At 35.3% G+C, this 25,635-nt stretch overlaps 1 protein-coding gene across 5 annotated transcripts in view; it reads left to right on the top strand.

Annotated features, from left to right (window-relative positions):
* Positions 1-1,663: 1,663 nt before the first annotated feature.
* Positions 1,664-25,635, top strand: part of Rap1 (RAS oncogene family member Rap1) — a 138,350-nt gene continuing 114,378 nt past the window's right edge. For 4 of the 5 annotated variants that reach the window (XM_090369676.1, XM_090369672.1, XM_090369673.1 and 1 more), the window contains exon 1: positions 1,664-1,773. The gene's annotated coding sequence lies outside the window, so the exon portion shown is untranslated. Of the gene's footprint in view, positions 1,774-2,392; positions 2,414-25,635 lie in introns of those variants that run through there. The other variant, XM_090369679.1, reaches the window with a different exon arrangement.

The following is a 25,635-nucleotide window of genomic DNA, read 5'->3' as shown; positions in this document are numbered from 1 at the left end:
GGCTGGAGACTAGGCACCTGCGCGGTGATCTGATTGAGGTCTATAAGGCCTTGAATGGGTTGAGCACACTGAATTCTGATGGGATCCTTCCACTTGTTCAGATTACCAACCTACGGGGACATAAGTTCAAATTAAGAAAGGACAGATGTAGAATAGATGTGCGGAAATTTGCCTTTAGCCAGCGGGTGGTTAATTACTGGAACACACTTCCATCTGTCGTTGTAGAAGTTGATAGGTTAAATAAATTTAAGGAGGAACTGGACAGGCATTTGGAGGGAATGGTGTGATTTTTTTTTTGGCTGATGCTGCATAAGCTCCTACACTTGCTTTCTTGCATCATGTGCCACTACTACTACCTATTCTAATGAAAGGATCATTAGGATTGGTGGTATACAATATAATTTGTGTACATTTGTTGGCATATGAAGCATTTGCCAAACAAACAAAAAAAAAAAAAAAAAAATAGTATGCATACTCCATAGTTTTATTTCAATCTTTCAGGTATTTGTCCTACTCACTGCTACAGTATTTCATAATATTACTTTCTTTCAATATACTCCTTGTCTATACTTAACGTTATCATTTATGGTTGCAGATGTTGTTTTAGAAGTGGCCCCAGCCTATAAGATTTATCATAATTACTTTCAGTTTGCATGTAATTTGCATACTTTTTTTTTTCTCTAAAATTATAATTAAACCAAATCTTTATCTGATCATAAATCTATCGCAATGTCCGATTAATTTATTCATTTTCATAATCCACTTCTTCAAACTTAAAAAAAAAAACAAAAAAAAAAAAACCTTTCCCAATTTTAGGTTTACATTGGTTTCCCATTATTTATAAGTAACATTAGATTTATAAGTAATGTTGGATCAGCATTTCATTTTCAACACAAAACGCAACAACGCCAAACATTTATGTGCTGACGCGTGCAGTTTTTCTGATATCCGTTCTATAGCATCATTTCCAACATGAACAAGGCCAAAAATTCTCACGGTTTCAGCAACTAGTGCTGAAACTAGAAACTCCCCGTTTGCTATCATTTCGAGTATTTTACAGCTCAATGCTGATTTACTCGATCAAATAAGATCAGAGTGAAGTAAAATTTATTAAAAAAAAAGAAAATAACGAACACAAATTTGATTAAAGAAAAGAAGAACAGGGTGAGAATTGAAGAAAGGAATGAAAGTAGGAAAAGAGAATAGGAACTGAAGAAAGGAATGAAAGTAGGAAAAGAGAATAGGAATTGAAGAAAGGAATGAAAGTAAGCAAAGAGAATAGGAATTGAAGACAGAAATAAAATCAGGAAGAGAGGGGGATAGGAACTTACGAAAGAAATAAAAGCATGAAGAACGAGAAAACAAAAACGCACACACTAGCACACAACACAACCAACGCAAGAAGAAAGGCAAAGAGGAATAAGCATGGCATGCTGGGAATTTGCAGTTCAAACAGCTGGAGGGAAAAGGAGATTCACACATTTAGTTATATTTTTAAAAATACACATCAGTAATTAGTTCCAAATTTTTAATTGCATAATTGATCATTTTTAAAAAGTATAATTCTGTACAATAGGCGCTGCAAGTACTGACGTCTATTTTAAAATAAAAATATTAATTTTCTTTCACCTTTTGATGATGTAACATGCCTGTATATCTTGACGTCACCATTTGAGGAAGAGAAGGAGACATCGCCCCTCATCCTGTGATAATAAATTAAAATAAGATATTTTAAGACTTCGCGAAAAGCCAGCCTTTTTATGTGCATTTAAGGTAAGTATGAGACCTATGATCGTTAAATATGATATTATTCCTTCTTTGTGCATTTCCATTGTCGTTTAATAGATGCCATTAACCTATTTAGTTTGTGCCAACTAAGTTGGAAGTTTTAAAAACATAAACAAGAAATTAATTAACGTGTTTATTGTTTTCATAATAACAATCTTAACACATTCCTAAAGTCATAAAGACTCGATATTCCCCATGTTTTCTAATTGCCATTTGATATTTAGTACTTACTGACCCGGATGGTATGCCTCCCACGCCATGCCGAAAAACATCTGATTAGTCAATTGTTCCAGATTAGGTAAGAATTACTAAATTCGGACTGGTTAGGAATTTTATTTCACATTTTGTAAAATTAAATTCCCAATTTTTTAAGTTAAAAATGTTTCCTCTCTCATATTGGTGTGCTGCTTATTGTATGATATGTAAACGATCACTGCATCAACTCCTTAATGCGTTTCTTGGGTGTGACATTTTTTGGCATATTGCAGATTTTTATAATATAGAAGGCTACAAAAAAACACAAGAAATAACTTTCAAACAAAGCTGTTTTCGTGGATATGGTGAATATTTAAATTTATCCCATTGTGCTTGTAGTCAGTTATTCGGTAATCGGTTTGTATCCGAAGTAAGTTTATATATGGTATTATTTGCTCTTCTCTGATTTAGCTTTTTGCGGGTGGTGGGAGAACTAAAGCAAGTAACAAAAAAGTTGTTCATTTAACTGCATAAAGCAAAAATTTGCAGCAGTTTTTGCTTTATTCAGTTTAAATTTGCATTATTTTCTTCTGGTTAGTTGGTTTGAGATTGACAAGGTTTCCTTTTTCTATTCTATTACTTTTCTTTTTTATTCCAATCTATCAAAATAGGCTTTGCCAACTTTTATATTAGTAAAATTATGTATTTCACTAATATATAAAAATATATATATATATATATATATAAGGCTTTCACTTTTAAATATTGCCATATTTTAAATTGGTTTTAGTGTATAAATGCTACTTTTCTTGTTTTTCTGTTGAAAATGGTAATTACTGTGACTGTGAGAGCATTAATTGCCTTTCTAACTAAAATCTTGCAATTTGAATGATTGTGCCTATAACAGCACACGAATAGATTCTGCTTAGGTTACTTATAAACTGATGGCTTTCAGAAACTCTCAGAACTAATGTTTAAAAGAATTGTAGTTATTAGGCTGCCATTTTAACAGAACAAAATATTCAGGATAGAGCATTTGGCCACATAGGTATATTTGGTACAGATTACCATGTGTGTTGTAGTCTGCTTGATGTTATGTCATTTTTTTATTGTTTTATTTTTTATGGGATTTGGGTTTTTTTACGAAAACATGTAATTTTAATGAGTATATTATTAGTAATTATAAGGAACTTTTTAATTGTTTGAAAATTAGGATTAGTTGCTCAACCAAGTATGCTAGTGACATTTTACTTCTGCTGGAAGGCAAATTGCATGGCGGAGCTGGTCTTGAATATGATTTGAACTAATGTTATCACATGGTTAATGTAAATCTTTATATTTCATAGTTGGTGTGCTTGAAATAAATCTTCCATTTAAATGTGGTTTCTTCTTGAAACTGGGACTTAAGCCTCCTTTTGTGAAACATTAGGGAACATGCATATAATCGGACAGCAAGAATATAAAAAAACCTGTCTTTAGAATGATTGTTTCAAGCATTCAATCATACTTTATTTTTTAAACCATTGCCTTTTATTTTCTTGTTGAATACAGTACTTCTGGGTCTATTGTATTCAGCTGTACTATGAGTTAATAGTTAGTGGAAGTACAATGTGCACATTATTTTATAAGTATAGTTTTATATGTTAATTCATAATTTAAGTTTTGTTATGTATTTCAGATATTTATAAATTTGGTAGAATTGTATACGTTTTGTATAATATTTTACTGTGAGGGGATTTTTAATTAACCAGTGGCCTAACTGAAATTTTTTTTTTTTTTTTTTTTTTGTTATACATTCTTAACTGAGACAATTACAAAATTATCTATCTTTATCATTTGATTGATTACATGATAAAAATTAACTCAAGAGGGGTGGATAAATTCTGATTTAGTTTATTGAATGACTAACTTGTAAAAAAAAAACATGTTTACATAAAAAAAACTTTGCCCAAGTAAACATGTAATTTGTTTGTGTTCAGTATTTTTTTTAATAAAGGTTATAAATTGTTTAAAATTGTGCTCATTAATGCCACCATTATTTTGACGTTATAATAAGAGATACAATAACAGATAAGATTTTTGTAATTACAACAGGCTGCTAACAATGTTACATAAATGGGTGCATGGTGCACTTTTTGCATCATTCATATACTATTTATTTTTTTTGAAAAAAATCAATTTTAAATAAAGGCAGTTTTGTTTGTTATTCATTATTTTATATTAAAATTACTGAAGCACTCCTCATCCTCCCCCAAAATGTCCTTTGTATACTAACAGTGAGAGATCTGATTTTCACTAGCAGTGTTTCTTGAATTGTAGCATAGTCAGTGATGCAGATCTGAAGTTAAAGCTATTCTGAAGGAATACCAAAATTCGTATAGTCTCTACTCCAATAGATATTTAAAAATGTGCATTTGTGTATTTGTATGTGTATTTCAAGACTTGTGATAAATAATTAAATTAGTGGAATAGCAAATGCTTATGCATTTTGACTCTTCTCTTGATCTGTGTGGTTTGAACTTGGAAAACTGTTAAAATGAAATAAGGGGGAAATCATACCTGATGAAGTCACAAAGGAACTAGATATAAAGAATAAATTTTCAAATCAGATACTGAGATTTGAGTAAAGCTTTTGATACAGTCCCACGTGAGTGATTATTGTTTAAATTGGAGCAGCGTTGCATTAGGGACAAGTTACTATTATGGATCAAGGGACATTTAAAGTAGTTGTAAATGGCCACTGCCCTTTATAGAATAATGTTGAGTGGGGGTTCCACGGGGTATAGTGCTGCCTATCCACTACTGTCTCTGATATTTATTAAGCTCTTGCTGGTGACTATTCTGATGATCTTCTTGATCTAGGATTGAAAACCACAGGATTTAGTTAATTTTGGTTGGAAAGGAGATATTTTTGGGCTTTCTTCTCACTGTGGCTGAATTAATCATCCTCTGGTGAAGGTTGCCAAATGTATTAAAAATCCAATTTTGAGGAAAGAGTGAATATGTTAAGGATATTAAAGTATTTTAAGTTTTAATTTTTCTGATTGTACAAAGGTTATCAGAGTGATTAACCCTTAAGATTTTTACCTGGTGTAGGACACATGCCACTTTTGATTTTTTTTTTTTTTTAAATTTTGGGAATAAAATTAAATCTACATTCCTAGTAGCCATAATTTCTCTCCCACTTACCTGTAAAGATAGATGGGATAAGAATTATTGATAATATTTGTCAATGCCATATTATAAGTTGGATCTTTTTATCCATGCTATGCAATTTTCTTAAATTGCTGTTTGGAAACCCCACCCCTTAACTTATGGAATAGCAGAATGTAAGTGAGAGGATTTACTGGATGGAAAGGGGAAAAATGCATTCTGTGCAATATAAATTTCAAAAAACAAAGTAAAATAATGTCATAAAAAACACCATTTTCAGTTCAATAAAAAAACTAAATATATATATATTTATATTTATTTATTTTTTTTTTAATAAAGAAAAGGACATCTAACAGATGCCATGCAATTGACTGTATTCTATTTAAGGTGCAACAGGGGAATGATTAATTACATTAATCAGGGTTTGCTACTTCAATATGATCTGGATAAACTATTGGGTTGAGGTGTAAAGTGGCAGTTGAAGTATAGCACTGATAAATGCAAGATACTTGTATTTATCAATGCTATACCTCAACTGCCTGTATTTGGACAGCATTAACCCCAGGGTAACATACCATTGGGGGGGGTTAATTGTATAGTCTGAAATGAAGTTCTTAGAGTAGACACTGTGAAGGTAGCCATGAGATGCTGAGTGTTATACAGGAAAGTACTCTTCCAGCACAGACAAATGTTGATTATCACGTTGTACAAGGTTTGACAATTACGCACATGGACTGGGTTAGTTTAAAGAAATCATGATATTAAAAATAAAAAAAGCTCTTAATATTTTTAAATTAATCATCTTGAGAGTGTATATACTTGAGATTTATCATACAGTTGTTATAAATAGTTTTTAAATGCATTTTAACCATCTGCAACGCATTCCATAGTCACATTTTCTTTTAATCTCCTTTATGCCATCATATTTTACTTTCAGCGTTGATTTTATTTTAGAGATCAATTAGTTTTCTGCATCCCCATGATCTCTAGGGGAGATAAATTATGGGGATGGGGGATTGATTTAGCTCTGCGATACAAAGAATACTTAGTGGGTACTCTGTGTCCTTAAATTTGGTTTGGTGTACTTAAGGATGGATCTAGCATTCGTGTTGTTCGTTCGTTCGTTATTTGGTTTTTAGGAGCATTAGCAACTAAGGCCATATTGCTCCGGGATATGCGGTGGTTATTCCCTGACCTTTCCGCATCCTCCGTATGTAGTGGTGACGGGCTCGAACCCCGGTCTAATCAAGAAGCGTGTGCTACGCACTGCTGCTCCTTCCCACCTGGCTACGGAGGCGCCTCATTCGTGTTGTGTTTATTTCTTTTGTCAGGGGGGAGTACAGTATAGAAAAATAAAATCTTCACAACTACTTTTTACAGTTAATTGTAATATCATTACAATTAGTTCAATATTATTTTATTATTACAAATGAAAATAGTACTGAATTTTATATCTCCTCTTCTTTCCCCTCCATGTATCAGCCCTTACGTATTCCATGTATTCTACTTTTTTTTTTTTATCAAGAGGCATGATCACTTTGTCAGCCTGTGAATTTGATCACATGTTTATTATTATTTATGCAATTACAAATATAATATTTACCTGTTACAACCTTTCTTTAACTGAATTTTTAAGCATGGATATATTTAAATGTAAACTTATTAGGGTGCAAGAGGGTATGCCCAAGTGAAATTACAACAGTTAACCATAATCACTCTTGTACTGCAACTAAGTACAGGGACTGAGGAAACACATCCCAACTGCCACTGAAAACCTGTGGCCTAGACTTGCTATAGCAGATGTCTGACATGCACAAATAACTTTCAAAATTTCTGTGAAGTGGGACCTAAACTTTGACTTGTCATGGGAAAGAATAAGAATCTTACTCTTTCCCTTGACAAAGAGTCAGATTAAAAAAGTTCAAATAACTAATTGGAATAGCAATTTCTTCATCACTTTTCATTATTTATCAAGCCATACTTCACACTTGCTAGGCATCAACTGACCCAGTGTTGTTTGTACTTTCTGAGTGTTTTTTTTTTTTATATAGGATTTTATTTTGAAAACAAGAACTATTAATCTTTAATTCTCATCAATGGGATATGAAACAATCGTAACTCTTTTTTTTTTTTTTCCCTAATTTTTACTTCTTCCACATTAAAATCGGTATCACAAATCTTTAATTCTCATCAGCAGGATATGACTCAACAATTGTGGCATTTGCCAATCAGCAGCCAGTTAAGTGATTCTTGCACTGCTTCTATCGGAGTAAGCTGGATGCTGGGGATTTCAAGGACTGCTGGGAATCGTCATGGAACAAGTAAATACATGGGCTGTGTTAGGGTAACTAAGAGTAAGAACAGGTGCATGTATATTTGCATGTACACCAATGCTAGGAGTATAGTAAATGAATTTGAGGTGCTGGTCAAGACAAAGTCAGACATTGTTGGGATATTAGAGACATGGTGTCATGCAGATATAAGGAAGGCAGAATTGGAACCTGGGGAGTACAATGTGTGCAAAAAGGATAGACGGGATACCCTTCCTATCCTGTCTAGAAACACAATCTAAGGAAGTGCATCCAGTTAACATGGGTGGACAGTGCAATGTTGAGTCAGTTTGGTGTGACATAAGCATTGGGAAAGCAAAATTGAGCATAGGTAATTTGTTATAACATTAGTAGAAGCATATCAGCCAAAAAAAAAAACTTCCCATTTCACCCATTCATTTGCTCCAAGAGTTTGTCTAGTTCTTCCTTGAATTTATTTAAGTTATCAACTTCCACAATGACAGATAGGCCTAATGACTGAAGAATACAACAAACAACTGTACAGAGAAATAGTGGGCCAATAAATCAGGTCTTATAATGGGAGATTTTAACTTCCCAGATATTGACTGGAACTTGTGGATTGGTCACTCGCACACTAGCAAGACTTGTGTATTTATCGGATTGTTTTCTACGGCAACATGTTTGAGGGGCAACCAGAGGGAATAATACTCTTGCTATCAGCAGTGATTATTCATGCATTAAGAACTTGTAGATAAAGGAACCACTAGGTGGCATTGATTACAGCATACTGATGTGGATTTACTTAAAGATGTAACTACCATCAAGGGTAAAGGGAAGGGTTTATCTGATTATCAGCTCAAAAACAAAGGTGTTAAAGGTGACTACAGTACTAAAAATTCACACAGGATAGTTCATTGAGGATGCAAATCTTTGGATATATTAATTACCTGACTGAACTATACATTATTATAGATGTTTTATAATTTTCAAAGTAAACAAACTCTTTGGCATTTAATTTATAAATTAAGTCTATCAGAATAACAGCTTAATAAATCCATAAAATTATTTTGACATTCAGTAAATTGCTCGAACGTTTTAATAAGTTATGCTTATTATGCGTTAAAAAAACTGAATTTATTTAAATAAATAATAACTTCTACATAAAAATTTGAAGTAATTTTTTAAAATGTGTGATTGTCTAGTGAGACTTTTTTTTTGCTACTAAATCTCAAGTTCCTTAATATCAAATTTTCCTATTTTCTGCCCATTTCAGTGCTGTTTCTTTTCATTGATATTTTACCCTAAAAAATATAAAAATAATCACACAGTTTCGGGCTGATATTATTCTTACTGAATCTGGAGCTGAACTCAACATAATATCAAAGGAAGAGGGGGGAAAAAATGCCATGGAAAATTGGGTTTACAGAAGCAAATGACTAAACTCTGTCACTCGTGGTTTCCTAATCCAACATTTCACCAGATATACGAAGTGAAAAAAAAAACAGACCTAATAAACACTTGTCTCAAATACTACCATTAATAAAAAAAAGAAAAATCAACCATCCAAATTATTCAGGATAACTGATGTTCTGGATTACTGACTTTGGGATAACCGATGTTTTACTGTATTTGATATTCCAACAAGTATGTCAAAATCGCCCATGTTGTGTCACAGAGACCATAACAAAAACAACTCCAAAAACTGCTGTTACCCAGATCCCGGATGCCACTGTGTGCCCTGCAAAATTAAATTTAAGAAAGAAGGGAATGTAAAAAGTTTAAAAGACCACAAGATGGATGTGGCCATCAATGAAATTGACATTTTAGGAGCAACCAAAGTCATGTGGACAGGACAAGGTCATTTCAAAACTGGAAATGGGTTTTTGGTTGTTTTTTTCTGCAAGTGATCAAGTAAAAGAACATGGAGTCGCTGTCATTTTGAATAAGGAATGTTCAAGGTCTCTTCTTGGATAAAATCCTATTAATAGTAGAATGATGACAGTTAGACTTCAGAGCCAGCCAGTAAATCTCACAATTTTAGTTGCATATGCACAGACATCCACAGACAAAGATATGGACGTTTATTATGAAAATCTCCATTCAGCTCTTGATCTGGTCCCAAAAAAAAGGATGTTTTGATACTCATGGGTGATTTTAATGCAAAATTAGGCAAGACAGTTTCTTCTGGTCCAGAATGTGGTAGGTTTGGGCTTGGCACTAGAAATGAGCAGGGTGAAAGTTTAATTGAATTTTGTCATCTGAACAGTCTTGTCATATGTAACATCTGCTTTCAGCAGCACCCGAGAAAGCGCTCTACACATGGGAATCTCCTGATCATAAAACAAGGAATCGGATCGATTATATCCTTATGCAGCAAAGGTGGCATTCCAGTGTAATCACAGCAAAAACACTTCCTGGAGCAGATTGTGGCAGTGATCATCAGCTACTCCACATCATTCTCAAGCTGAAGCTGAAAAAGATCATGAATAAGGTTTCCCTAGACGATTGGATGTAGAAAATATTACAAACGATTATATGCTTGAAACAGGCAATCGTTTTCAAGATCTATTAGAACTAGATGACTATATGCTGCCTGAGGAAATGTAGGAAAATACAAAAAGCATTAAGGATTCAGCAAATTGACACATTAGAGAAAGGTAAAAGATCAGGAAGCCTTGGATTACAGAAGCCACTTAAGCCTATTGAACAGAGAAGAACTGCAAAGAAATCTGATACCACAACAAACGAAATAACACTAAAAAAGATGTCTGATGTAATCAGACATCTTTTTAGTGTTTAAGACAAAAGTTCCGACCAAAACTTAATGTAATTAAGGACTCCAAAGGGGAAATTAACAGAGGAGAACACAATCAAAGGAAGGTGGAAAGAATACTGTGAGCAGCTCTTCCAAGCTGCTCACAGTATTCTGGAAAAAACGTAAACCCCCTTTTCATTTATTTATGAAAAAGAATTTCATAAATAAATGAAAAGGGGGTGGCACTAATTATCTGCCACTCCCTTTTCAAGCATGTAATCATGAACAGTACCACTGAAGGAAGAAGTTGAAAAGCTATCAGAGAACTAACGTATGGCATCACCTGGAATTGATTAAAGCTACAGGTGTGAAGGTTGGGCGGGTAAAATGCCTGCCTGGCAACCCAAAGGTTGCGGGTTCGAATCCCGTCTCGGGCTTGGATCAGAGTAGAAAATGCAAAAACCTTGGGAGGTGCAATATGGCCACAGAAGCCAATGCACCAACAACTAACAAAAAAAAAAAAAAAAAAAAAAAAAAACAGGTGTGAAGGGCACTGAGTTTTTTTCATAAAATGATTGTAAAAATTTGGGAAACAGGACGGTGGCCATCAGATTGGAAGAAATCAACTTTCATCTCCTTACCAAAAAAAGAGATCCGAAATTACAGGACTATTAGCCTAATTTCTCACGCTAGCAAGATTCTTCTTAAAATCATATTGAACAGAATCTCAAGAAAACTTGAAGAAATGCCAGAAGAGCAAGCAGGTTTCAGAAGGGGTAGAGGAACCAGAGATTAGATCTTAAGTCTACGACTGATTATTGAAAAATGCAAAGAATTCAATGTTCCAGTCGTTATAGATTATGCAAAAGCATCTGATTGTGTTCAACATGAGAAACTATCGGAAACGATGACTAATATGGGTTTCCCAATCCACATAATTCAGCTGATTAAGCTAATTTACCAGGAACAGGAAGGAACTATGAGAATGAACGTGGGAAACACCTGACCTTTTTTCATAATAGGTAATGGTGTCAGGCAGGGCTGTATTTTGTAATCTCACCTTTTTAATCTTTATGCTGAAGATATCATGCATGAAGCTTTGGAAGATTTGGAGACTGGCATCAAAATTGGAGGATTAAAGATAAACAACCTTCGTTATGCAGATGATACTGTGCCTTTGTAATTCTAAGGATCATCTTAAAGAAACTATGAGGAGAGTATGTGAAGCAAGTAAGAAAAAAGGATTGTTTCTGAATGTGCGTAAAACTAAAATTATGGTGATTGGTGATAATCTCGGTTCCAGTAAAGTGAAGGTTAATGGGCAAGATATCGGAGAAGTTGATGAATTTTATTACTTAGGGTCAAGAATAAATAAAAATAGTGACTGCTCAAATGATGTAAAGAGACGACAGGCAATTGCTAAAACATTGGTTGCTGATCTGATAAAATTATGGAGAGATCATGATCTGCCCCTAAAGACAAAACAGAATCATTGATTCGTTAATTTTTCCAGTTGCCACTTATGGATGTGAAGGACGGAATCTGAAAAGGGTTGACAGGAAGAAAATTGAGGCATTTGAAATGTGGTGTTACAGGAGAATACTGCTTATTTCTTACTTAGATCAAAGAACAAATGAGTGGGTATTGAATAAAATTGGCAGGCCTAAAATTTTCTTCATAGCATCAACAAAAGAAAACTCAAGTTTTTTGGTCATACAGTAAGAAGGGAAAACTTTCTGTTGAATATAATATAAGGAAAAACCGAGGGGAATAGGTGCAGAGGAAGACCTGCAACTAGGTGGAAGAATGGAATCAGTGAACTTCCAGGAATGACACTTTGCAATGCTGCTCATATAGCATACAATCAATGCATTGGGAGGAATTTGTTGGTGGCCACAACAGCTCCTCAGGGAGCTATGTGACTGGAAGAATAATGTCAAAGGTTGCACAAATCTGGTGGTATTGTTTGTTTCATTTGGCCTGCTGTGAATTTCACATGTACAATTTGTTAAGGAATTCTAGGAATGTCTTATCTTAATCAGTAATTTTAATCCTAATGTATATTAGGAATTTTAATTTGTTAAAAATTCCTTCACTTGTTACTTTTTTGAGTATACCAAATTTCCTAAATTGCAGTATAGTTTGCTTTTTAATTTTATTGGTGTTGCCTGTTTAGTAGTTGACTTCTAGAGTAGGCATGTTTTAATTTTTATAAAATACTGACAATATACTATGCTGTGTGGATACAAAACATTTTAATGGCTTTCCTGTGCAGTATAATTTAAATATTTGAGGTGTACATTATAATCTTCTGTACTGAGACTTGTGGAATTAAAATTTTTTTTTTGTTCTATCATATTACATTAGTTAATATTAAATTGGTTAAATACTAAAATTGTTTACAATGCTCACTGAACTGTAGAGTTGCATCTTGAACATAGTAAAGAACAAAATAGAATGATAATTGCTCTGAGGCAAAGGTTATTGTTCAGCCTTTGTACTTATTGGAGAAAGCATCTTGGTCATTTATATTGGAGGATATCCACGCAGAAGCCAGCTGTTCAAGGTTATGCTGGAAAGAGCTTTTTTGTGAATCTAGCAGACCTACAAACTGTGGAGGAGGGAATGCCCATATGCTGCTAGACCTAGAATTGTTGGTATTGATGGATCCAGATATGACAATTCCTGTTCTTCCTTCTTTGATCATCTGGGGTGAATGAAAAGAGTAGAAAAGGAAGGCTGAATGAAAGGGATAATTTTTTAAAAAGTATAGCCATTTTGGGGAGGGGAATTCAAAGGCAACATTATTTTCCATTTAAGTATCTTCTGCTCCAGTGTTTTTCTGTCACAAAAAGTTTGGGTGCCTTTAAGTTTAAGGTGCTGTAAATATAAGTTGGAGGCTATTATATTTGGTTTGCATGTGCCCATCCTGCAACCTTTTCATTTTTGACATTATGGCTCGTGTAGGACTTGTGGCATTTGCTGGTGACTTCATAGACTGTACCTGGGTCCTAGCACTGAGTTGTGGAGCGGGGAATGACTGTAAGGTGTTGTTCAAATTTTTATGTCCCCTGAAACTGTACCTTGATCAAGTGCATGTCAGCCAGCCCGGCAAACTCCTTGCCCAATTCAGGATGCTAGAGAAAGACTATGCCAATCTGATGTCTCACTGGACAAGGAGTTCACCAGAGTGGCTAATGTGCACTAGATCAAGGTACAATTATTGTCCCTAAATTGGTCCTAATAACTGTACCTTAATGGTCTTTTGATGAATTGTTAGGGATTGTTTTGGAGAAGTTTAATATGCTATCACTTTTGGTCTAGTATTGGGACTTGTAGATTTTCAAGTCTCTCGGGAAAAGCCCTGTATGTCTGCATTTACAGAAATAGTAGTTGGAGCAAAAGTACAGTATACATTTGATTAATCAAATTAAATACTTATACCATTTACTGGAAATTGCTGTACCTGTAGTAAGCTGTTAATGTTGCCTTTCTCCAAATAATTTTTAATATTGCAAAATAACAAAAAGAAATTAATAAGCAACTGTCAGTACTTGTGCTGGGAAGCACAACTGCAGTCTGGAATGGCACCAGTTGCTTTAGGGGGTTTACACCTATATGCAAACCCTAAAGCAAATAATGATACCTATTATTAGGCAAAGGACATCCTAAAAATCTAGGATTAGGGGAACTACAAAGACAATATCGGAAGGTATCTACCCCTGGGAACTTCCAAAGGATCACGTTCTGTTGGCCTGTTTGTTGAATACAAATAGGTATTAATATAGCCATTGAGTGTGGCTATACTAATACCTATAAGCTTATACAGCAAAAAAAAAAAACACACACCTGTCCATATCTTCTAAGAATTTATCTAATTCTTCCTTAAAATTATTCAAACTATCCTCTTCGCCAACAGTCTACTAGCTAGCTTAAGGCAAATTTTCATACATCTGTTCTGCAACCATTCTTCCTCATTTCTACCCCCCACCCCACATGTTTTCTGAGCTTGAGGAAAGATACCATCAGCATTTAACTTACTCATTTCATTCGAAGCCTTAAATACCTCTATCAGATTGAGGTGTTGAAGTATTTAAGATTACTGTAAGATATATTATGAAAGATGTGAACTAGTTGTCTACACCAACCTGCTTTTGTTGAATTTTTTTTAGCCATTTGGCCTAAAACATCAACCTCATACTTTGTTTCATTGTAATATAGTACTGTGTCAAGCTTCTTTATACCATTGCTTATTGCAACACTTGTTTAAAATGTACTCCATGTTATGACATTTATTTGCTTTGTCCTGATAATTTGTTGGAGTGTAATCAAGTTTGAAATTAAAGTGGAATATAATTCTGCCTTTTTTTATGGATGCAATTATACTATAATTGCTCCGTGTTTTTTTTTTTTTTTTTTTTTTTTTTTTTGCTAATTTCCTTGGCAAAGAACTTATCAGCAGTTAAATTTCTACCTCAATTCAAAATGGTTCCATTAGTTAGGACTACATATTCAGAAAGTAGTAGTAGTAATAATAGCGGCATGTGATGCAAGCAAGCATTATGAGCTTATGTAGCATCAGCCAAAAAAACAATTTCACACAACCATTCCCTCTAAAAGTTTGTCCAGTTCCTCCTTGAATTTATTTCAGCTATCAACTTCCACAGTAACAGATGGAAGTTTGTTCCAGCAATTAACCACCTGCTGGCCAAAGGCAAATTTCCACACATCTAGTCTATAACTGTCTTTCCTCAATTTGAATGTATGCCCCCCCCCCTCAGGTTCATAATCCGCGCAAGCAGAAGAGTTCCATCAGAATGCTTAACCCATTCAAGGCCTTATATGCCTCAATCAGATTATCTCCCAGGTGCCTAGTCTCCAGCCACTGCAATTTGTAGAACTTAAGCCTTTCTTGGTAAGAGGACCCCTTTGCTCCCCTCACCAATCTTGTTGCCTTTCTCTGTACATGCTCGAGCAACTCTACATCCTTCCTAAAATGAGACCTCCAGACCTGTACGCAGTACTCAAGGTGTGGCTCGACCATTGCCTTATACAGAGGGACAATCACTTTTTCCTGCTAGCAAAATTCCTATATATCATTGACAAAACCCCATGACCTGCCCTGGCAGCCTGTCTGCATTGCTCAGAAAACTTCATATCTGACTGCACAATTACTCCCACGTCTTTCATTTTCTACCACCCTAAGTGTAGTACCACATAGTTCGTACATTCATCTGGGGTTACTACTACCCATATGCAGTACTTTGCATTTGTCAATATTAAACTTCAGTTGCCACTTCTCAGCCCATCTGCCCAAATTTTCTAGATGCTGTTGCAGTAGCACACTGTTATTATAACAACCCTGCCAGCCTTTGTATCATCTGGAAACTTTGACACTAAGCCTGATATACCTTCATCAATATCATTGATGAAGGTATATCATCATGAATAGCTGGTGCATATTGTTTTTCCTCAAATAAGGAAAGCCATTCAGCAGATATTTTGAAGTTGTGTCAGCTGCCAACCAAAAGTTTATACCAAATTTGTCTGGTTTTTGCCATATACTGGGTAAATTAGCATCTAGCTTTAGTCAGAAATAGCTGCTCATCTATCGTAATATTTGCTCTGTGTATATAGCAAGCATTACAATTGTCAATAAACGTGCACCATATTTTTGAAGCTCAAGCTAATTCACTATAATATCATTTCCTGGGCATTCCTTCCTTGAAGAGTCCTCATAAAGTTGACCAAAAAACTATCTAGTTCTAAATTTCTAGCACTGTATGCTCCATGAGCTAAAAGTACAGTGATAAAAGCATCAAATTCTTGATTGAATGTAGACTTATTATTATCCTTTGTCTTCATGCTTTGATTTCAGTCCATTGTATGTGTTTATCATTGAAGTGTCTACAAATAAATGAAACACTTACTGCAGAAGCTGTACACACATTTCTTCTTGCATAAGGAGCTGGCCCACTGTTATTGTTAATTATGTTCCTTTGTAGTGTATGTCCAGCTGAAGGACCACATCATTTTATAACTTTTATAACCTGTATGTGTCCAGATTTAGAAGTATGTTTGCTGCCCACTGAAAGACCTTTTTCACAATTATGATGCTGTGTATTACCATCTACAGTATCAGCTGATGTAAAAGGATCAAAAGTATTTTCGCTACTACTAGATACCTTGCCTCTTTTGTTAAGAATCTATTTGTCACTTTCTTCTCTAAATTCATCTCCACTCTACTCTCTAGACTCACTTTGAGATAGCTGTTCTAATTCATCTAGATATTTTTGAATCTGCTCTTGGGTAAGACCACAAGATGAGATTGTCCCATTTTAGTAATGCAGTCAAACTAGCACAGTAAAAATTGAAGTACATTTCCATGTATAAAGTTTCACCTACACTAAACTAAATGGCATGGGACAATAATATGTAGTAGTGATTTCTACACTTGCACAGATGTGCAGACATCTTCATCTGGGCATGTACTTACACAAACCATAGGGTGATTCACAAATGTTTGCCACAAGGTAAATAAATGCAAAAACATTAACTGTATTAAAAAAGGTTGCTTTTATCGAAAGTTTACAAACAGTCAAATTGAATGCTTTGGCAGTTTTAGGCATAGAGCTAAAATTTAAAAGAAAAATGTGTAAAATTATTTGCAATTGTGCATGCTGTTAGGAAATGTCATGGACTCTCACTTCTGTAGTTAAAAGGGCTGCAAAACTATAAATTGGAGCAGTGTAGAATTAGGAGTAAGTTATTACTTTGGATAGAGGGACAGTAAATGTAAGGAGACAAAGCAGTTATAAATAATCACTGCACTACTCTTCACGGACTATGTGATGAGTGGGTTATCACAGGGTTATCCCTTACTTTCCAATGATATTTATTAATTTAGGTATTTCAGTTTGATTATACAAAGGTGGACACGGTGTTAATGACAGCAATCAAAATATGCTGCTTCAAAAGATCTAATCTCTCGTGGCCAGCCTGCCACAAATGGCACCACTTCTAATATCAAAATACTTTAATTACTATATAATTTAAGTCTAGAGCCTCAGGTTACAAAACAAGTTCTTTTGTACCCTGAGGCTCTAGCCTTAATTACCTTACACCATCAGGCATCTCTCATATTGTGGAGTTATACTTTGCAACTGGGTTGTCATCATTGCAACACCAGGGTACCTGCCCACCCATTGATGAGGAGCCAATAAGCTCTGAAACTGTGCCGTATGGGTGGTGGTATCTGCTGAGAATAAGTAACAATCTTCTCCTATGGTGAAGCATTACTTATTTGAGGTAGTGCAATATCATGGTAACTTGTTGTGAATGTATTCACAATATGAGATATACTTAAATGATGCCAATTCATAATTACAGTAGGACCCCCGTATCTGCGGGGGGATACGTTTCAAGACCTACCATGGATGGCTGAAACCGCTGATATAAGTGAACACCTGCTGACCCCATATATAGCGTGATATATCTTGTATATACATACATACGTATAATAAAGTTTAATTGATAATTAAACACACAGTAAGACATTACCAACATTTTAAATACGGTAATAATAAAGTACAGCAGACTCTCGGTTTATTTACCGGGATTGGATTAACCAGGACACTTCAAGACCAAATGTTTAGTTTGATTTAGTGTCGCATCGATTGTTGTGTTCTTTTGCACCGCAAAAGGACAAATTTTGTTTCATTATTTATGTTAGGGATGTCGGAATATATATATATAATTTATTTTTTTTTTTTTGTTTAGAAATCGCGAAAATGATGGCAAACGCAAGAGTTGTGCTTTTGAATTAAACAAAAACTACAAATTATTCAAAAGTTTGAAAACGGTGCATCAGTTAAATCTCTAAAGAACCATTATAATGTTGGTGAACAAACCATACGTGACATTGTATAAAATAAAGGGAAGCTATTCGATTTAAAATCAACATGGTAAAAAATAAAGGGAAGCATTGTTATTGGACACGCGAGTAGTAAGTGTTAATTTTTTTTTTTTTCTGTGATTAACCATGGATAACTGAATCAGTGGCTACGGGGGCACAACTGTACTTAAGTAGTTGGCTACGTACAGAAATGATGCTGTTGCACTAACTTGTACGTAAGTAAAATACTTGAAATAAAAGCACTTAACCTATATAGTTTAGTATTATTTATTACTAATAGCCTAAAAACCAATGCATTTCATATTTTCTCTTCCACTTCTTTTATGATGGGATAAACTTGCTATTACATTGTCACAAAAACACCCAAAATATATAACTGACTGTCAAATTGAAAAAAGGCTTCAGTTTTGTAATAATTGCATATTGTGGATGTTTTCTCCTCATCTTCATTAGAAATTGGAAACGATTGCAATCAGTGATGAAGTTGAGGAAAAAACCACATCCGTGCAACAATTTTTAAACTATTAGTAATAAATATATTCTAAACTTTACACAGGTGAATTGAAGTATTCAATTCACTTCAAGTATTTTATGAAGCTAATCTGTATAACATTGGCACATTATAGCTCTAGTTGCTGATGTGCCATTAAAACCCAAACAAACAACCAATCTGTATAATATGCCATCAAGTATTAGTAAAAAATTTATACAAATGATTTTAAAAATCTAAAATGATGCTGAATGCAGTGTAAATTTCACTTTTATTGCCTGAAATTACTACTTGGGTTTCAACATGATGATAACCTATAGTTCTCCTTTTTTACCATTAATAGGGCAGGTAAGCAGGAGTGTTGTTATTATTAGTAGTAGTGGCATATGATGCAAGAAAGCATGCTTAAAGCAGTAGCAGCAAAAAACAAAAAAAAAAACACCACCTCTAATAATTTATCTATCTAGTTCTTCCTTGAATTTATTCGAATTTTCCACCTCCCTAACTACAGATGGAAGTTTGTTTCAACAATTAACCACCTGCTGTCTGGTGGCAAACCTCCTGCACATATATCCTGTAACCATTTTTTTCCCAATTTGATTTATGCCTCATGTGGTCTGAGGAAGAATGCATCAACATTGAGCTTGTTCAATCCATTCAAAGCCTTAACACCTCAATCAGATCATCTTGCAAGTGCATAATCTTTAGATGCTGTAATTTTCAGAACTGAAGCCTTTATCAGCAAGACCGATAAAGGCTTCACCAATCTCATTGCCCTTTTCTGTACCCATTCTAGCAGATCTATATAATTCCTAAAATGAAGTCTACACACCTGTATGCAGTACTTAAGATGTGGCCTAACCATTGCCTTGTACAATTGGATTATCACTTCCTTATCCCTGCTAGCAAAGATCCTGTATATTATTGACAAAACTGCAAGCTGCCCTGGCAGCCTGTCTGCACTGCTCAGAGAACATCACATGTAAATGCACATTTATCCTGAGGTCTCATTTTTCACTACTACGAGTATGGTATACAGTTGGTATGAACTCTGGGATTGTTGCTACCCATATAAGTTCTTTGCATTTGTCAATGTTAAACTTCAATTGTCACTTCATAGCCCATATGCCTAATTTGTCTAGATCTTGTTGCAGTAGCATACCCTGATTAGTGTGATTAACTATCCTGCTAGTCTTTGTATTATCTGCAGATGTAGACATTGTCTGATACCCCTTCATCACTATCATTATAAATATAGAAAACAATGGGCCCACCACTGAACCCTGGGGAAACTGCTAATAACATTAATCCATGTAGAGCAGTATCCATTAATAACCACTGTCTTCTACTCAACCATCCCTTTATCCAGAGCAGTAACTTGCCCTTAATGCCACACTGTTCCAATTTGTAAAGCAGTCTTTTATATGCAACAGTGTCAAAAACTTTCTAGAAATCCAAGTATATGATATTAAAATTATTATTTTTTCATCCAGTTCCTTTGTTACTACATTATACATACAGGCGCTTCCGTAGCCAGGTGGGAAGGAGCAGCAGTGCGTAGCACGCGCTTCTTGATTAGATCGCGGTTCGAGCCCATCACCACCAGATACAGAGGATGCAGAAAGGTCAAGGGAATGACCACCCCATATTCCCAGAGCAATATGGCCTTAGTTGCTAATGCTCCTAAAAAAAAAAAAAAAACCCAAACAAACAACTGCATTATAGTATCCAATTGGATTGGTCAGACAAAATTGGCCTTAACAAATCCATGCTGTGGCTTGCAGTATAACTGCATTCCTGTCTAGATGGTCCTGCATTACTTCTCTAACCAGAGACCCCATTATTTTCTCTGGAACAGAAGTTAAGCTAACAATTCTATAATTGCTCATCTCACCTTTAAATTCCTCATTTGTGAATTTAGGATACATTCTTACATCTCCAGTCCATAGGGACTTCCCCTAAATCCAAAGATGCTGTCATAATTATGGCTAAGGGTTTATTTACCTCCTTTGTTACCTACCTTAATATAACTGTATAGATTCCATCCACCTCAGATGTTTTTTTGTTTTGTTTTTTATGTTTAGCTTCAATTTTGTTTCCACTTTCCTTTCACTAGATCATAGGTAAAGCTTAGCTTAGCTTTCCTCTCACTTAACATAATGATTTGGCTTCCTGTTAGATTTTGTACTTCTGGCATTCACCTCTCTAAAGAACCCTTGTTGTCTGAATTTAGATGCAGACTGCCTATTCAGTTCGCTAGCAACCTGATCAGGATCATTAATAATTAAACAATCAACATTACTGGGACCTGTGCTATTCAACTCCTTCTACTACTGTTAATATAAGTAAAGAAGTCTGTTGCTTTTCTTTGTATTCTTTTTTGCCAGACTTTTTTTTTTGTAATCTCCTTTAGCTTGCCTAACCTTCTACCTCTTTTATGACTTGATTATATGCTAGTTTATTTTTTACCATATATCTTCTATATCACCCAATGAGATATATATCCCATGCACTTTTCTCTGCCACAAATCTCATCAGTTCATTTGATATCCATTTAGGTCTAAGCATGGAATAGCATTTCTCAGTTGATATGAAAAGCCTAGTAGCTCCTATTATTACTTCCCTGAATGCTTCCATTTAGAATTTGCTGTGCTGTTGTTAACATCATCATATGGTCCCACTATATAGAATTTCAAAACTATCTAAGACCACTGTAGTTACCCTTTATTTCTACCAAGTCCATCCCTTTACCATTGACAGCGGTATTGTCTTAAGTTCATATCAGCACACTGTGATCACTACTACCTAGAGGGTCTCTTACCTGTAGATTCTTAATGCACAAAAAACTGCTGCTGATAATTAGATCATGTATTGTTTCTTGTTGCCTCTCTAACATGCTGTAGAAAACACTAGTATCTAATAAATCCTTGACCAGTAAATTTACTGGTTAAGTTTTCTTGAGTAGTAAATAAACATTGTTTTGTGTGCATCTGTGGAAGAAAGGTGGAGGGAGGGTGTCAATAATTTGTACTGCGCTTTTGGTTGATCTCTTCATTTTGAAGAGGTCAACAAAAAGTGCAGTACAAATTATTGACAGTGTTGTTGTGTCAATATTTGTATTACATGGTGTCACTTTTTTTTTTTTTTTTTTTTTACTGATGCTTTACAAGTTTGCTTTCTTGCATCATATGTCTGTACTACTAATAATAAAATGCATTTGTGAGCTAGGTGACAAAGGCCTTTTGATATGGATTGTTATAGGTGATGGAATAGATGCAGATTCTGAAGACTGTGGTGTTACCTGTACAGCCTACAAATAAAACCATCAAACATTTTTACTGGAAATCATTGTCATCCAAGAAAACATTTTGTGCCAACTGCTGGGCTGGGTGATGCCTAGCATTTTTTAAAGTCATTAAGTCCTAACTTAAGGAGTGTTGTCAACAAGACTGTACAGATGTTTTGGAGTCTTTGAGAGGTTGTCTGGTGCATATACTAATACCTGCAGCAGTTAGAAAATTGGCTATTCCAGTGCATTGGATCTCTTGAGATCACTGTTTCTCACCAAACCATGGCACTACTGTTCTTCCACAAGTGCTCCTCTTGACAGATTCAACCATTATAGATTACTGTGTTTCCCACAATGCTGCTGTGGAAAGGACAAAAGAAAGTTCAAGTTTGCAAAGGAAGTGAAACATAAATAACAGTTTACTTGTCAACAGGTAGTGGGTGCTTGTCAACAGTCAGTGGGTGTTACATTCAGTTTCATATAAACCATGATTTTGGATCTTCTCTGGATAGCACAATGTCAGAGGAACTTACAAAAGGAAAAAGAAATTAACAGTCAGTATAATTTTGTGACCCATACGTGCCTACTGCCAAATAGAGACAGTGTGTATATTTAATATGGAAGGCATTTTCTTTCGAGAGTCAGTGTGAATGATGGGCTTAACTGATCCGGATGAAAGTGGTCTCAAATAGAAGCTATTTCTTCCTAGATGTGCACAAAGTTGTTAAAATTTAAATATTCTGAATAGTTTCATTTTATGGAACAGGCCAGTTTTGTAGTACAAATGAGAATAGTTCAACATTCACTTCATAGATGGAGCTACAGGAAGATGTTAACTGTTAAACAAACAGTTGTCTAAGTTGCTAAGGCATTTTTTTTTTTTCTGATTAACAATTTGCACTTAATTTATAAGTTTCCTCAGATACAAGAAATCACAAAAGATTTATGCATACTGGCTTACCTGCTTACGACATAAGGATTCGGCACATACTTGCTTACTTGAATTTGAAGTGTTGGTCAAGACATCAAAGGCAGATATTGTTGGGATATCAGAGATGTGGTGTCACACAGATATTAGGAATGCAGAATTGGAATTTGGGGAGTAAGTGTACAGAAAGGATGGATAGAAAAGGAGGTGTTATGCTGTTAATTGAGAAAAACATAAAATCAAAAGAAGTGCATCCAGTTGATACAGATGGACAGTGTACTGTTGAGTCAGGTCAGTTTGGTGTGACACGCTTCTACTCTTATTTTTGCTTTTGCAAAAATAAGAGTAGAAGTGTGTTATAGGCCTAATGACTCAAATGAGTACAATGAACAATTGTACAGAGAAATAGAGTGGGCTAGTAAATCAGAATGTCTTATAATGGGTGATTTTAACTTCCCAGATATTGACTGGAACTTGTGGGTTGGTCACTCGCACACTAGTAAGACTTGTGGATTTATTGGATGATTGTTTTCTACAGCAACATGTTCGGGAAGCAACCAGAGGGAGTAATACTCTTGATTTGATTATCAACAGTGATTATTCATGCATTAAGAATTTGCAGATTAAAGAACCACCAAGTGGCAGTGATCACTATGTACTGATGTGGGATTCACTTAAAGATGTCACTACCATCATGAGGAAAGGGTTTTTGTTTTCGTAAAGGTGACTACAGTGCTCTGAGATTCTTAAATTCCATACTGTAGAACCAACTGATGATATTACCAACAGCCAATTCTAAATGGGAATCATTCCAAGAGGTAATTGTGAAGGCCACTAGGAATTTTCTTCCAATTAAGAAATACTGTTAAAAATTTCAGCCTAAATGAACATCATAAGAACTAATAAGACTCGTGGAGAGAAGAAAAATGCATGGGATGTATATAAATTAACAGGCAACACAGAAGCCTATGGCAGATATAAGCTAGTCTGTAATAAAGTCACAAAGGAGGTTAGGCAGGCGAAGGCAGATTACGAGAAATATTTGGCAAAGGATGCTAAAAAAAACAGCAAGGATTTCTTTACTTATATAAACTCTAAAAGGAAGGGGATGAATCTGATTGGTCCACTTGATATTGATGGTTCGACTGTTGATCCTGCTCGGATAGCAAACAAACTGAATGAGTATTTTGCATCTACATTCACACATGAGGAGTCATTAAGGTTTGAAAATGGCAGAAGGTTATCAAATTGTAGCAGGGTGCTTAATGATTTTGTAATAACTGAGAGCAAAGTGGAGGAGAAATTGTTGAAGTTAAACATAAGTCGGCTGGGGTGGACGGGATCTATCCAGTTATATTAGAGGTGGCAAAGGAAGTAAACAAACCCTTAGCCATAATTATGAGAGCATCCTTGGACTCGGGAGTTCCCCCACGGACTTGAGATATGCAAGTGTATCCCCAGTTCACAAAGGGGGATTGAAGGGTGACACGAGTAATTACAGACCAGTTTAACTTCTGTTCTGGGTAAAATAATGGAGTCACTGGTTAAAGATGTATTGCAGGATCATCTAGACAAGAGTGCAGCAATAATTCGGACACAGCATGGGTTTGTTAAGGGAAAGTCTTGTCTGACAAATTTGATAGGATGTTATGATTTGGTTACAAAGGAACTGGATGCAAAAAATAATTTTTATATCATATACTTGGATTTCAGGAAAGCTTTTGACACTTGCGCATGGAAGACTACTGCACAAATTGGAGCAGAATGGTATTAAGGGTAAGTTGCTGCAATGGATAAAAGGATGGTTGAGTGGGAGAAGACAGAAGGTGGTAATCAATGGGTGCTGCTCTTCGTGGACTAATGTTATTAGTGGAGTCCCACAGGGTTCGGTGTTGGGTCCACTGTTGTTTTGTATATTTATCAATAATATTGATGAAGGTATATCAGGCTTAGTGTCGAAGTTTCCAGATGATACAAAGGCTGGTAGGGTTGTTAATGATAGTAATGGCAGTGTGCTACTGCAACAGATTCTAGAAAATTTGGGCAGATGGGCTAAGAAGTGGCAACTGAAGTTTAACCTTGACAAATGCAAAGTACTGCATATGGATAGAAGTAACCCGAAAGAAATGTACAAACTATGTGGTACTACACTTAAGGTGGTAGAAAATTAAAAAGACGTGGGAGTAATTGTGCAGTCAGATATGAAGTTTTCTGAGCAATGCAGACAGGCTGCCAGGGCAGGTCATGGGGTTTTGTCAATGATTATATAGGAATTTTGCTAGCAGGAAAAAGTGATTGTCCCTCTGTATAAGGCAATGGTCAGGCCAAGCCTTCAGTACTGCCTGCGGGTCTGGAGGCCTCATTTTAGGAAGGATGTAGATTTGCTTGAGCATGTACAGAGAAGGGCAACAAGATAGGTGAGGGGAATGAAGGGATCCTCTTACCAAGAGAGGCTCAAGTTCTGCAAATTGCAGTGGCTGGAGACTAGGCACCTGTGTGGTGATCTGATTGAGGTGTACAAGTCCTTGAATGGGTTGAGCACACTGAATTCTGAAGGGATTCTTCCACTTGCTCAGATTACGAACCTAAGGGGGCATAAATTCAAATTAAGGAAAGACATGTAGAAAAGATGTGCGGAAATTTGTCTTTAGCCAGTGGGTGGTTAATTGCTGGAACAAACTTCCATCTGTTGTTGTGGAAGTTGATAGGTTAAATAAATTTAAGGAGGAACTGGACAGGCATTTGGAGGGAATGGTGTGTGTTTTTTTTTTTTTTTTTTGGCTGATGCTGCATAAGCTCATACACTTGCTTTCTTGCATCACATGCCACTA

The sequence above is a fragment of the Mastigoproctus giganteus genome, chromosome 3, assembly GCF_048544385.1.
Source record: "Mastigoproctus giganteus isolate SK-2022 chromosome 3, ASM4854438v1, whole genome shotgun sequence".
Lineage (NCBI taxonomy): Eukaryota > Metazoa > Arthropoda > Arachnida > Uropygi > Thelyphonidae > Mastigoproctus > Mastigoproctus giganteus.
The sequence above is the reverse complement of the archived record's forward strand: the minus strand, read 5'-3'. Positions and strand labels throughout refer to the sequence as shown.